A 14,812-nucleotide genomic window follows, 5' to 3' on the forward strand; every position below is an offset into this window, starting at 1 on the left:
GCTAGTCTTGAAGGAACACAAAGAATTGTATTGTACAATGTCTCTCTTGATGGGAGAAACCATAATACAAAGCCTTTTGGAGGGGGGACCGGCTCCATGCAAATCCGGTCCTCAACTGTTGTCAATAGCTTAATTGCTCTCTCTTTTGAAAGTATTGTCGATGCTATCTAACTAGGTGTTATGCTTTTTGTTGCTCTCTCCACCCAAGCACTCTTGTAATTCTCATGATTAGGAATCTATTCTAATGAAATGCCCACTATGTACATGCTAATTTCCGCTACACATAAGATTTTAGGCCATTAAATGTTACAAATGATTTTCTCATATTAAACTGATCATTTAATGTGGGGAAGTGCCAAGGGAGAAAAAGCTAGAATATTGGTTGAGTTAGCAGACCGGCCACAGTAGGGATCCAAAGGAGGGAAAATAGGGATCCAAAGGGGGGGCCATCTGCAAAAGAGCCATGTGAAACAATGGGCCAAAAAGACCCTAAGGTTCAGCCCATTAAGACTTCCAAAATGCTAAGGTTCCAAAATTCAAAGGTTGTGTCCAAAGGTCAACCCTAGGGAAAATTGGATGCTTAGTGTGTGCCCAAAAAGTCTTTCTACATCCCTACATGGGAGGGGGCGAGCCCCAAAGCTAGGGGATGAGAGAGAAAACCACACACACACACACAGGCTCCCTTTACACAAAGGGAATGAGGGACACATGTCAGCTCCCTAGGCCAGATGCCCACAAGGTGTGCCCAATTCCTATTGGAAGACCCTTGAAGTGGACCAATGAGAATTAAGCTAGAGTAAATCTAGTTTAATTAATTTAAAAACATTTGATAAAAGAAACCAATGAGAATTAAGTCTCCTAGAAGACTATTGGGCAGTCTCCCAAGGGGTCCAATGAGCATTCAGGAGCCCCATGGCTTACCTGATTCCTATTGGCCAGGAGGCAAAGGGGTCCAATGAGAGTTTAGTTTAATTATTTAATTACCTAAAGCTCTCACAAAAGGGGAAAGGGGGACACATGTCTAAAGGCTATCACTTATGCTGCTTAATTCCTATTGGCTTGACCTGGGGAGGTCCAATGAGGCAAAGGCCAGACTTATTTAGCAGCTAGGGCTCGCCCAAGAGAGAGGGGGGGCTGATTTTTGCTTGGCATGGACACACATACTCTCACACTTGACCATGTGTGAAGGGAAAATACTCTATCTCCTCCCAAGCTTTAATGGAGAGCTCATCACCTACTCCAAGCTTGTGAGATAGAAGCCTACATCAACACTCTCTTGGCATGTGGATGCAAATCCAACCAAGAGCCAAGCTTCAATGCATGCTCATCTTCTCTACCAAGCTAATTACTAAGCTAAGCTATGTTAATATGAGTGATTATGTGAGGAGATGTACTTCTTTCTCGTAAGATACTTCTTTTTCCTCTCAATCTACTCTCATACCCTGCTAGCTCTCACCATCTTCGAAGGTGTGTGAGGTCTTGGGTCTGAGAACGGGGATAATTCAAGTTGTGTTTGATTAAGTGTTTTGCTTGGTGTATGAAGCTTCCATCTTCATTGCACTAGCTAGTCTTGAAGGAACACAAAGAATTGTATTGTACAATGTCTCTCTTGATGGGAGAAACCATAATACAAAGCCTTTTGGAGGGGGGACCGGCTCCATGCAAATCCGGTCCTCAACTGTTGTCAATAGCTTAATTGCTCTCTCTTTTGAAAGTATTGTCGATGCTATCTAACTAGGTGTTATGCTTTTTGTTGCTCTCTCCACCCAAGCACTCTTGTAATTCTCATTAGGAATCTATTCTAATGAAATGCCCACTATGTTCATGCTAATTTCCGCTACACATAAGATTTTAGGCCATTAAATGTTACAGGATGCCTCATTTATGTATGCAACACGAGGCCGGAAATTAAGTTTGCAGTCTCACAAGTCAATAGATTTATGAATAGCTTAGGGTCTAAGCATTGGTAGGCTGTCAAGAGGATTTTCTGCTACCTTGGTGTCAGTTTACATCTTGGCTTGTTTTATCCCAAGGGGGGATCATTGCCGCAAGACTCAGATTGGGCTAGTTGTTTTTACATGAGAATGTCCACAAGTGGCTTTTGGTTGAGCAAGAAGGAACCTACTGTGGCTACTTCTGCTACAGACGGATGCGCGGCATGCCAGCAAAATACCTCAAATAGCATGATAGAAACTATAAAACACGGCAAATATACATACCTGACAAATCATGTTAGCATATAATCCAGTTGTACATGAACAGAGAGATAGAGAGCAAGATAGAGCGAGGGAGAACATGCAAGCGCACCTCCTATAGCCGAGTGCTACCCTGTCATGGCGAGAGAGAGGAGCGGAGAAGGGAGAAGAATACACAAACATAGGGTGCAATCTCCCCCGTGCAAGAGTGACCATTTTCCTCTTGCACGTATTTCATTTATAGATTTCTTGAATGGTAAAAAATGAGTACAAACTGGCCGGCCAGACATAAATGGCCAAAGATCCTAAATACATAAAATATAATATCCTTTTTGTAATAGCCTAGCTCGGTCAAGACTTTTCCACCTGTCAACTGCAATAAATAGTAAAAATATGAATTCGAGAACATACCTCTCCGTTGGAAAGCAATTGTCCTCAGCTACGAAGATAAAAATCTGCAAACAATACTTGTCAAAAACAATGATTAGAAAACTATATCAAATAATAAAAGAAAAAATCCATAACATTAGACACATTGGTTATGCCCTATTCTAGTGTCCCATACCACTAGAATAAGCGGTATATGTCATATCCTGATGAATCAGGATATCATTGGTCACACTCATCATTGTATAAATCAATTCTCATCAATCTCAAGTTCACTTTCATAAATACTGTCGTGACGGAAAATCATCATATACCAATTCCAAATCCAATTCGAAAATATCTTTCATTTTCTATACCCGGGTAACAAAATCACATCAGTTACAGTGGTGGCCAGACTGCAACATGATTTTGTCATCGGTGTTGCCTCAACCGGCGAGTCTACACCAATAAGGTGTGTTGCCTAAATCGGCAAATCTGCATTTGGTATAAGTTTAAAAATCATGAATGTATAATTTTTCAATGTGCTGCCTAAATCGGCGAATGTGCACTAAAATGAGTATCTATACACTGCCTAAATCGACGATTCTGTGTGCACGTGACCAATGGACCACACAAGACATTAGAAAATTTACAAAACATTTACCTGGTACCAAATTATAATAGGTTGGACGTGCTGCACTATATACCAAATGTTGATGATTGTCCCAAATAAACTCATGCTATAGCTCAATATCAATGATGTCAATAGAAAGTTCATTTAGTACAAGTGTAAGACACAATGCAAAAGATGATTGAAGGATATAGTGCATTTGACAATCATGTACCATATCAAACTGGTACTAAAGTTGTCACAGGAACCGAATAATAGAGATAGGCAGCGAAGGTAGAGAAAGAGATCTTTGTATTGATAGTGTTTGATACAACAGAGGAGCAATAAAATAAATGGGCGCACTCCATTGTACGGAGCTCGAACCTCTCGACCACCCCTGAGCTTTAGTTCGCTTGCATGTAGCGTCTCACTCGCACTCGCACTCGCACTCGCAGAAGAGAGATCGGTGAATGATCCCCAAACGCACCATCCGTCGTTCTTTAATCCTTCTTTTCCTCAACAAACATGCGGCTTCTCAAAATAGTCATTTTTTTAGACGTCCAATCAACTCGATTTTCGCACCAAGTATACCTGCGAGAATAAGATAAGAACGTGATCGCTAAGCGATCCATAAAGGTTAGATTTTTATCATGACACTTTGCATAGATCCTGCTTCACACACTGATTTCTGCATCGCCTACAAAATAGTCAAAAGAACATACTCGTGCAACCAATTCAACATGATAATCAAAGTAAAAAAACATAATTATATACCTTCATAATCTCAATTGAAATACTCTACCATGAAGAAACAATCCACTTCTTGGTTGATAGCAGGGAGAGTGTATGATGTTGTATGTCTGTCTGTCCTTGTGTATACTACACTGCTGCTGTCTTTGTTTGTTTTCATCATAACTTCTACAAACGAACTCAGAACAAGGCAATCCAGGTACTCAAAACGACGGGAATAGGTGTGGTCTACAAGGCATCAATGACAGAATTGCGAAAAACGTCTCTGTTTGGCTAAAAACGCAACGTTTAGGCCTCGACTCATAAAACCTCTATTTTTGGGTCTCCACTACTTTTGCAACTTATTTTAAGCCTACCCATGCATTTCAAATCCTTCTTTAGTGTATTATTTTAAAAAAAGAATATATGTTCTCTCTTAATATCTCAACTCATTCGTATAAGCTCTATTTAATAGACTATTCAACAATCTTTCAAATCGTGCTAACGAAAGATATGCCCTGCTACATTCTTTTCGACTTTAAGAACTTCAAAGACTAGTCCTATTACATTCTCCCCTTATCAAAATTAACTCTGTCCTCAGAGTTGGTCTAAAGAGAGAAAAATTCTTTTTGCAAAACACTAAGATCAACCCATGATGCATCCTCTACTGGATAGTTCTGCCACTTAACCAAAACTTCCACAATGTCTCTATTTTTCAGATGTTTAAAACACCTTTCTATTACTAAGTCTGGTTCTACAGTCAATGGTCCGTCATCTTTCAACTTAGAGTTGTTTTGTAAAACATGATGCACATTAGGAACATACTCACATGAAATACAGGATGCACTTTAACATAAGAAGGCAATTCCAATTTGTAAGGTAATGAACCAATGCGCTTCAAAATTTTAAATGGCCCACCAAATCATGAAGACAATCTTCTATGTATCCTTTCCAAGAATCAAATGAGACTTCTCAGGAATGACCTTTAAGAAAACCATATCACTAGTTTCATACTCCACAACACGATGTTTCTTGTCATAATACAATTTATGTCTCTTTTGAGACTTTCTAATATTCCCCCTGATTATGGCCGACCCGTTATCCATTTTCTCAAGCATCTCACCTGACAGTTCTACCTTATTCCTCGAGCTAAGAAAATTTATAGGTGTGGGACAGTTATAGCCATACATTTCCTCAAACGGAGTCATCCTAATAGATGAATGATAGGAACTGTTGTATGCAAATTCAACCAAAGGCAAATATTCATTCCAATTAGATTGGTTTTCATCAACATACATTCGTAACATATCTTCTAAAATACGATTCACTCTCTCCGCGCCGTTTTCCCATCGGTTTGAGGATGAAAAGCAGTAGACATGCGTAACTGAGTACCTATAGAGTCAAAAGACGCTCTCCAGAAATGAGAAGTGAACTTAGAATCTCTGTCAGACACTGTGCTCTTGGGCATGCCATGCAAACGAAATATCACTTTCATAAACAAGTGTGCAATGGTCAATGCAATATCAGTTATTTTTACAGGAAAGAAGTGAGCTTGTGTTGTGAGTCTATCTACCACCAGAAAGATTGAATCATACCCTCCACGAGTAGTAGGAAGTCTAATGATAAAGTCCATGGATATAGACTCCCACTTCTGTAAAGGAATGTCTAAGGGTTGAAGGTCACCAGGCATCCTCTTATGCTCAATCTTAACTTGTTGACATTGAAAGCACTCACACACATAATTCTTAACATCTAATTTCATACACGGCCAAAAGAATGAGATTTTAATCTTTCCATATGTCTTATTTAATCCAGGATGACCAGAAAAAGGTGAGTTATGACACTCATGCAGAATTTGACTCTTAAAAGAAGAATTTGCAGGAATACACAAGTGGTCATAGCAATACAGATTTCCCTTATACAAGTGATATCTGTTTTCATACATCTCACCAATATTCTCACGCAAGAATTTCAAAATAGGCATATAAAAGGAATCATTTTCAACTTCAGCATGTATCTCATCAATCAAATTGGATCGCACAACAGTCAACAAATTACACATGGGCCTACGACTCAATGCATCTGCAACTTTATTTTCTTTTTCACACAAATACTTCAAATCAAAGTCATGTTGAGCCAGCAATTCAATCCATCTCCTTTGTCTGTTGTTTAACAATGGCTGAGAGAAAATATACTTCAAGCTTTGATGATCAGTACGCAATTCAAATTTTACACCAAGTAAAAGATGACGCCAATGTTTCAATGCATGAACAATCAAGAAGTAATTCTAGATCATGTGTTGCATAGTTCAATTTATGTCATCTTAATTTCCTAGACTCATATGCAACCACTCTTCCTTCTTGTGTCAAAACACAACCTAATTGTTCACCACTAGCGTCTCATGAACTTTTAAAACACAATTTTCTGCTATTTTAGCCTTCAACGTCTCAAAAGCAGTCTCACAGCTAGAAGTCCACACAATACCCTTGTCTTTCTTGGTCTATTCGGTCAAAGGACTTGCTATCTTAGAGAAATATTTAATGTGTGCTCTCTCATATTGTGCTAGACCCATAAAGCTTCTTCCATCTCTTACTGACATAGTCTTAACTTTATCAAGATCAATGTGAATCCCCTCTTTAGAAATCACTCTTCCCAAATACAAAATCTGATCCTTTGCAAAAGAACACTTACTTGCTTTGGCATACAATTTATATTCACGCAAAACTTCAAATGTTTTCTTTAAATGCAATGCATGATCTTCTTCATTCTTAGAATACACAAAAATATCATCCAAAAATATCATTCAAGGGACAACAAGCCTCCGTTACTCCCTTGATTGGGATGTTGAGGCTTCATGTCCAAAGCTATGTCGACAAGGAAGCCTTCTTCATCTCTCCTCTCCAACATGAGGATGTTATCCTAGGGGCACCATGGTTTGATCGCATGGCTGCCAACATGAAGTTCCTTGAAATAAGAATCTACTTCACCTACAGGGGAAAGACATTCCACTTGTAAATACTCTTACTTTTGATAAGTCAATGAAGAGCTCAGTTTCTGCGTACATGATTTTTGTCAAAGAGTCTCTAAAAGATACTAATCTTTCATGAAATGTAAATGGTAGGAATCAATAAGAGTTAGACTTGTTTAATTTTCTAAAAGGATTCCAAGATGTGTTCATCGATGATATCCTTATGGACTTACCTCCAAAACGAGGGGATGATGACCATCGCATTGAGCTCCTTCCTGGAAGCTCACCACCTAACAAGCCTCCTTATCGAGTCTCACAAGCTCAACAAGAGGAGATCATGAGGCAAGTACAAGAGCTGGTAGACAAAAGGATGGTGAGGCCTAGCTCCTCTCCCTTTTGTTCTCCAGTCCTCTCCCTTTTGTTCTCCGACCTCTCCCTTTTGTCCTCCTTATCGAGTCTCACAAGCTCAACAAGAGGAGATCATGAGGCAAGTACAAGAGTTGGTAGACAAAAGGATGGTGAGGCCTAGCTCCTCTCCCTTTTAAAACTCTACACTTACGACACTCGTCAATGGCATAAGATCCCCCCTTGCACTAGACATGGAAATAACGGAAGGGGAACCGGTACCACAATGACCATCGCCAAGTTGGGTTGCGCTTTCGACCCAACATTGGGTGGAAACCTTGATTGGCATCATCCAATTGTTTTTGCGGCATGACCTTAAGTTTGATGACGTTATGATTTTGATGTCCTGACCTTAATTTGCTGATTAGATCATGATTTTGATTATTAGTTCTCCTAATAGGGCCATTGTTGAGTCTTTTGTGAAAGGAAACTGTGATGTTGATGTTGATGTAGAATGCACTTACAATCCTGCTGTCCATGATGCATGCATGTCAGTTGCTGCAGATTCACATGTGTGGTATTTTGATGGTGGTGCTACAAAGCACATTACCTCATATCGTGAACTGTTCACCTCTCTCAAGTATGTCCCTCAATTCAGTCACTTGTGCCAACAATGCCTCTTATCCGATTCAGGGAGTTTGAAGATTGTGCTTACTGCTGCAAATGGGAGTCCTTTCACATTTGTTGATGCACTTTATGTACCTCGGATCAAGAAGATTTTTTGTCTGTATCTACACTTGCTAGACTTGGACTTATAGTCAAATTTGTGGATGATAAATGTATAGTTTATGATCACAGTTTTGGTGATGAAGTTGTCGGATCTGGCCTTTTGTGTTGTGGCTTGTATAAGCTCAATTTGTATGACACGATGAGGATGATAGGTCACGTGAGATAGCCGTTTTGCAAAAACCCAACATTCAAAGATCAAATACTAGCTCTGGATTCGACTCTGACATAGGTCAACTCCCTATCTCGCAAAAAAAAGGATGTGGACTGCATGCATGGTGGGCACGCCAGTGTTTGGTATAGAAGAAAGAAAAAGGAAGAAGAAGAGTATTGTAATGTCGTAGAAAACTATCTGATGAGAGACCTTAAAGATCTATTTTCGGAGGCGGAGAGGAGAGAAATGAAATGAAAAGTTATACTAGCATCAAACTAAGGAAGTCACATACTGCTCATCATAATTTGTAATGATGGGAATATATTACAAGATTCTTCTACACCCTTGGCTTCAAGGAACTCACGAAAGTGATGGAACAGTGAAACTTTGAAGAGAGGGTAGAGTTGAACTCACGAGAAAGCATGGTTAGATCCCAGGTTAATGACGCTAACCAACTTGGAGGCAAACCATCCGTGCATATTAAAGTACCTCACATAATTTAACATAATGTTAAAAAAAAACACTTTTTTCCCCAGGTCCCAACTCAAAGACGTAGTAGTTCCATTGCCCCCAAGTTTTTTTTTTCTGTTGACTCTGTGTGCCCTACCGTCCTACACACAACCTCCTAATTGTCGCTCGTCACCTGCCTCTGTGCGACTAGATGGGTATATTTGTGGATTCCCCCTAATAAACCATTTTGCAAAATCGTAGCGGCATAGTAGAAGTCTTCAAAATCCAATCAAATCAACTTATAGGATCTAACACAATGTCTACTTAAAATAAAATGAGGTAAAATTTAATCAACATCCTCATCGTCAAGCGTCGTCTGAGAAGGTATTGCAAAGGTCGCTTCAGAGCATCGTCAATGTACGCCATGACTTTCTCCCCAATTCTATCTCTTGGTCCTGACTATCATAAAATCTAATATCTAACCAACCCAAATGATTTTCTCATATTAAATTGATCACTTAATGTGGGAGAATGAACGGGAACAAGTGTTCTGATATAGATATGTGCTTATAGATCTATCTCAACACGGGGCCAATGGTAAAGGGGCCCAAATGAGAGATGGTCTATCAAAGAGCAAGGCTAACCAATGGAGCATAAGACCTTAGGGTTAGCTTCATTGAAGACCTCCAATAATGTGTGCAAAAGTTCTTTGACCTTAGGTAAGCTAGGTCTGAGCTTCAAGTGGGAACCCGGCCCAAGCTCGAGGTACTTGTCGTGCTTGAGGTGCTTGTCGTACTTATGGGAATTTACAAGATTCTTCTACACCCTTGGCTTCAAGGAACTCACGAAAGTGATGGAACAGTGAAAACTTTGAAGAGAGGGTAGAGTTGAACTCACGAAAGCATGGTTAGATCCCAGGTTAATGACGCTAACCAACTTGGAGGCAAACCATCCGTTGCATATTTAAAGTACCTCACATAATTTAACATAATTTTAAAAAAAAACACTTTTTCCCAGGTCCCAACTCAAAGACGTAGTAGTTCCATTGCCCCCCAAGTTTTTTTCTGTTGACTCTGTGTGCCCTACCGTCCTCCACCAACCTCCCTAATTGTCGCTCGTCACCTGCCTCTGTGCGACTAGATGTTCCTTGCATTTGATACTTGTGGGTATATTTGTGGATTCCCCCTAATAAACCATTTTGCAAAATCGTAGCGGCATAGTAGAAGTCTTCAAAATCCAATCAAATCAACTTATAGGATCTAACACAATGTCTACTTAAAATAAAATGAGGTAAAATTTAATCAACATCCTCATCGTCAAGCGTCGTCTGAGAAGGTATTGCAAAGGTCGCTTCAGAGCATCGTCAATGTACGCCATGACTTTCTCCCCAATTCTATCTCTTGGTCCTGACTATCATAAAATCTAATATCTAACCAACCCAAATGATTTTCTCATATTAAATTGATCACTTAATGTGGGAGAATGAACGGGAACAAGTGTTCTGATATAGATATGTGCTTATAGATCTATCTCAACACGGGGCCAATGGTAAAGGGGCCCAAATGAGAGATGGTCTATCAAAGAGCAAGGCTAACCAATGGAGCATAAGACCTTAGGGTTAGCTTCATTGAAGACCTCCAATAATGTGTGCAAAAGTTCTTTGACCTTAGGTAAGCTAGGTCTGAGCTTCAAGTGGGAACCCGGCCCAAGCTCGAGGTACTTGTCGTGCTTGAGGTGCTTGTCGTACTTGAGGTGCTTGATTAAGTTGCTTGAGGTACTTGACCTATTGCATGATTAAGGCGCTTGAGGTGCTTGACCTGCTGCATGATTAAGGTGCTAGAGGTGCTTTGACATGCTTGCCTGATATGCTTGTGGGAACACCCCTACTCGAAGTGCTTAGTCATGCTTGATGACTAAGGTGCTTGAGCACCAAAGGTCAAAAAGATCTCTACAAAGAGGGGGGCGAGCCCTTTTCCTAGGTGTTAGAGAGAGAACGCACACACACACTCTCAAGGAAATCCCAAGCTTAAAAGGAGGCAACAGGGACACATGTCAAGCCCCTACCCATGTTACCTCCATGAGGTTCTTGAACTCTATTGGCTAGGATTAAAAGGGGTCCAATGATAATTTACAACAATTATCTAATTGTTTTTGCATTTAACAAGTCCTCTCTCTCAAAGGGGAAAGGGGGACACTTGTCCCAAGGCTACACCTATTGCTAGAAATGGCTTAAGCTTGTGATTGTCTAGGCTTGGCATGAGCCAATGAGCTTCAATGATGAGCTAGAAGAGGGGGTCGACCTAGCAAGGAGGGGGGTTGCTTAGGGGGTATACTCACCCACACACACTCACAAACACTATCATTGTGTGCTATGCAAAGTGCAAGATCTCCCTCTCCTTCTCCAAGCAAGTAGAGGTTGAGAGCCTAGCTACACCAACACTCTTGGATATGGAGTGCAAATCCGACCAAGAGCCATGCTTCAATGCTTAAGATTTCCATCTTCTTCTTCTTCATTACTATTATGTATGCTAGCAACAAGAGTTATGATAAGTGAGGAACTAATTCTTTCTCCTACGAAATGTTTCTTCTTCCTCTTCCCTACCCTCATTCCCTGCTAGCTCTCTCCACCTTCGAAGGTGTTTGAGGTCTTGGGACTGAGGCTTGGGATAGTTAAATCTTTCTTCAAGTTTATGTTATGTTTGTGATGCATAAAGCTTTCCATCTTCATTGCATCACCTAGGTCACAAGGAACACAAAGACTGGATTGTAACAAGGCTCTCTTAATGGGATAAATCATAATACAAATGCCTATTGGAGGGGGGACCGGCTCCATATAAATCCGGTCCTCAACTATTGTCATGTTCTCAAAAATCTCTCTCTTGCAAAAGTATTGTTGATGCTGCTATGATTATGTTGCTGTCTTCAATTATGTCCACCCGCTATGCTCACAAAGTCATTTCTCAAAATTACTCTCATTAATTTCCACTACTCTGAAATTAAATAGGCCAATTACATTACATTGGTATCAGAGCATTTGGTTTCTCTTTTCTTTCTTAAGAAGAGAGGTCCTTAAGTAGCCTATAAATGGTTGATGTTGTTAATTATATTAGGGTAAGTGGAACTGAGATCTATTATCGGTGTTGTTGAGCCCACTATGTGGGGGATGGTGCACACCTCGGGAGCCTTGGACTTAATAATGGAGTCTTTTAAGACTTGCCTACGGCTTTACCATTATTGAGCCATAAGAAGTCTGAAAGGAGCTAACCCTCGGCAAATCTGCTATGTTAGAACTACTCCTCTACATTCTATAATTAACCACTTCGAGCCATGGGTGTAGATACTTAATTAAGAGCCGATTTTCAAAGGCTAAGAGGAGTGGCAACTAAGGTTTTGAATTTCCAAAGCATACACTAAGTACATACATAAGTTTTGTTAACATGGCTGACAATAATCAAGATAGTAGAATGAACATTGATAGCTTTGATTTTGCACATGAAGGTGCTAATGATGATGCTCCCATATTTGTGAATTATCTCGTTACTAGGTTGCAGCAAGCTATGGGCAACCCTGCTTTGCAAGCCGAAGTTACTCAACAACTTCGTGCTTGTCGAATTTCCCTTCCTCTCCTAGTGGAGAGAGAGCTTAGGAGGCCTCTTGAAGAGACCCCCAAAAGAAGACTCTCTCCCATTCGAGAGGAGGAATCCAAAGATCAAGAAAGCAATGAAAGTTTAAGTTCCTCTGAAGATGTGGCTCCACGAAGACGGCGGTCTAGACGATCGCCCACTCCTCCCAAGAGGAAAAGATCAACACATAGTCCTTCTCCTCATCACTCTGAAAGGAAAGAGAGGAAACAAAGGAAGAAAAGCGCTAGGAAGATGTCACCCTCTTCTCCTTCTTCTTCACCTTCCTCCTCTTCTGACGAAAGTTATGGTTATTCTCCTAAAGATTACAAGAGGGGAGGACATCGCAAATCATTTCCTGCATGGTGAAGGTCACAAAAGCTAAAGAAGTTCAAGGAGGGAGGAAAGAATATCTCTTTTCTCACCTATGATGGCACCTTCGGTGCTACCGACAAAGTGTTGGCCTTCATCCAGAAATTTGATGTGGCCTTTGGAGATGAGGGCTTCACAGAGTCCTCCAAGCTACACCATGTAGCTATGCACTTCCAAAAATCAGCTCGTCAATGGTGGGCTATCCTACGTGGCAATGGTGAAGCCCCAAAGACATGGAAAACTCTAGGAGTTTCCATCATGAAGCAATTCCTTGAAAGCGATGCAAAGGACAAAGTGCTTACCGAATGGCGCAGCTTGAAGCTCCTCTCCCATGAGGCTATCCACAAATAGACTTTGCCGAGCAAAGGCAGCAATTATGTGCGGGATTACCCGAAGAGATGACCGAATACATCAACTCTCAACGGCTTGGTACTATTAGCAAAGTAATCCATCACACCATGGTTGCTTCACACATCAATTTCCATCAAGGGGCTAGACGTAATGTCAAGCCCATGGAAAACAAAGACAAAAATGATGCAAAGGGAAAAACCAATGTTCAAAATACTTCCCAAGTCAATTCCAACAACAACAATAGTCGGTCCAAGGAGAAGGGAGTTTACAAAGGTAAAAACAAACTCTCTCCTGAAGAGCTTGAAGCTTTTCGCAAGGACCATAAGTGTTTTAAGTGTGGGGAGCAAGGACATGGATATCGTTCTTGCCCCAAGAAGAATACTCGCAATGAGACTCCTAGGGCTTCCACCATCGAAGCTCCAAAAGAGGATGCTCATTGCAAAGGATCATCACTTTCCTATGCTTGGGGAAAGGTAAGAGAGCATGATTCCTTCATCTTGTTTGACCCTGGCTCTACTCTTAACTTCATATCACAACGTTTGGTCTTTATGAATATCTAGTCATGCCTTTTGGCTCGACTAATGCACCAGCTACGTTCCATCGTTTGATGGAGAAAATTTTTAGGCCATACCGCAAATTCACTGGAGTGTTCTTTGATCATATCATCATCTAATCCAAGTCTTTGGAGGAACGTAAGCAAAATCTCCAAGTGATTTTTCAAGCATTGAGGGAGAACAAGCTTTTTCTCAACCAAAAGAAAAGCGAATTCTTCCTTCAAGAGATTCAATACCAAGGTCATATTATTACTAAAGATGGTATTCAAATGGATCCATCAAAGTTAGAGGTAATAAAAGCATGGCCTAACCCAAGAAATCTACATGAGCTAAGAAGCTTTATTGGTATGTGCGCATACTATAGACGCTTCATAGCAAAATTCACTCAAGTAGCAGGACCACTACACGACTTAATTAAGAAGAACGGTAAGTTTGTGTGGACTCCTAAGGAGAAAAATTCTTTCAAAAGCTCAAAGAGAAGCTTACCTCCCAACCAGTCCTCGTGCTTCCGGATCTCTCAAAGCCATTTGAGGTCCAATGTGATGCTTGTGGTGATTGCCTTGGAGCAGTTTTTCTTCAAGAAGGGCATGCCATAGCATATGAGAGCCGAAGGCTCAATATTGATGAACGAGTCTTGGGCATTTATGAGACATAGCTTTTAGCTGTCCTACATACCCTAGACACATGGAAGCACTACCTATTGGGGACTCCATTTATCCTATGAACCGACCACCAAAGTCTCAAGTATTTCATGACGCAAACCAAGCTTTCCGACAAACAAATGAGGTGGGAAAATTTTCTTTCGCAATTTAATTTCCATATTGCTCACATAGCTGGTAAGCAAAATCAAGTGGCCGATGCACTTTCACGACGACCCAAAGTTAATGTGGCGTCTATAGCTACTCACAATGATCTATCCTCTATGATAGATGAGTATGCTACTGACCCTGACTTAAGAGACATAATGTCAACCCTTGCTTTGGGGAAGAAAGAGGAACCATTCACCTTGCAGGATGGTTATCTTCTCCACGGAAATAGGCTATGTGTTACCCATTCCCTTCGTGAGAAAGTTATGTATGAATCCCATGCTCCTCCATATGCGGGGCATAGAGGTATTCAACCTACTCTCCGAGGAGTAGAGATGTACTTCTATTGGCCTACTATGAAAGTGGACATACAAGAGTATGTTTCAAAATGTGTAGTAGGACAAAAGGCCAAGTATGATAGAGGGAAGCAGCCTGGATTACTCCAGCCATTGCGTATTCCAAATTCACCATGGGAGAGTATATCCATGGATTTCATCTTTGGATTA

The sequence above is a fragment of the Adiantum capillus-veneris genome, chromosome 23, assembly GCF_014529385.1.
Source record: "Adiantum capillus-veneris isolate H3 chromosome 23, ASM1452938v2, whole genome shotgun sequence".
NCBI lineage: Eukaryota > Viridiplantae > Streptophyta > Polypodiopsida > Polypodiales > Pteridaceae > Adiantum > Adiantum capillus-veneris.